Here is a 1,219-nt window from a genome sequence, read left to right on the forward strand (position 1 = left end):
ACAGACACATTCTTCTTCTTGTTTTTGAGATAAATACCTTGTCCCAGTAGGTAGATGTTTTTCATACATTTTGGTACTTGATTTATGTCATTATAGTCACAATTCATATTCACAATCATGTCTTACAGTTACGTAATACTTTAGTCTTTGTGAAATCCCTTTGCATCATTTTATTCCTCCCAGCATTCTGTAAAGGATGTCAACTGGTTATTTAAATGGCTAGTTATTATCCCCAATTTACAAATTAGAATAACTAAGCCCATTCAGATTTAAAAGATCTTTGTATTACAAATGTCATTCATTCAACACAATGCCAACCATCCACCAAATATGGTTACTGGAATTTGGAATTTCCAAAAGGTTCTAATTTTTTTTTAGCTTTGTGAAATCTCTGTTTGATATTGCTTAAATTTGTTTTTGTGAGCTTCTGAAGGGTAGGAAAGTATCCTTGTTGTTGTTGTTGTTGTTGTTGTTGTTGTTGTTGTTGTTGTTAAATTAAGGCTTTTGTCATTGGCTAGCAGTGTTTCAAATGGCGGAGCTTCTACTGGTCTTTCAATTCCTTTAGTGGTCCGATGGCAGACTTTACTGTGATGGCAGAAGTGGTGGTCCAGGCATTACCAGCTACCATTTTCCTGTAGGAACCACAGAGCCAGATCCCCACAGCTCGTCTCTTCCTCTTGGTTTTGCCACAGAAGGAACAAATGTACTTGGTGTGCTGGCTTATTTCAGTTTTCTTCACTGTTTCCCTGAGGGAGGCCACCATAACAGGTCTCATATTTACCAATGATTTCAACTTTCTTGGTGCATTTAGCCATGTCGCTGCAAACTAGCTCCAAGCCCAGAGAAGCAAGAAGCTATCTTTTAATCTTTTCTAATGCAATGCTTTGCATACGGTATGTACAATAAAGAGTTTACAGATTTAATTAAATATGCTACTATAATCTCCCCAAGACCTTGGTTATAAAATGGGTTGTTTCTCCATCCCCTGGACCCTTACTTTCTTTCTAATCACCTATCTTGGCGTCCTACTTCTCCAAATGTTACCTTTACCTTCACTGTAACTGAAATCTAGTTTTCTCCTGAGAACTTCCCCTGCAGCCCTCTCAAGCATTTTCTCCCACAACACAATTATTTTGGCCCTAGTTGGGGTGGTGGGTATCCTTCCCTTTTCTTATTGCGATATTTTCACTGGGAGAATAATAGGAGATGAGGACAGAGA

The 1,219-nt window shown here is 38.2% G+C and overlaps 1 pseudogene; it reads right to left on the reverse strand.

Moving 5' to 3' along the window:
- Positions 1-541: 541 nt before the first annotated feature.
- On the reverse strand, positions 542-970 carry LOC103674447 (annotated as a pseudogene).
- Positions 971-1,219: the final 249 nt, after the last annotated feature.

This window comes from Ursus maritimus, unplaced genomic scaffold (genome assembly GCF_017311325.1).
Source record: "Ursus maritimus isolate PB19 unplaced genomic scaffold, ASM1731132v1 scaffold_22, whole genome shotgun sequence".
In the NCBI taxonomy this organism is placed as follows: Eukaryota; Metazoa; Chordata; class Mammalia; order Carnivora; family Ursidae; genus Ursus; species Ursus maritimus.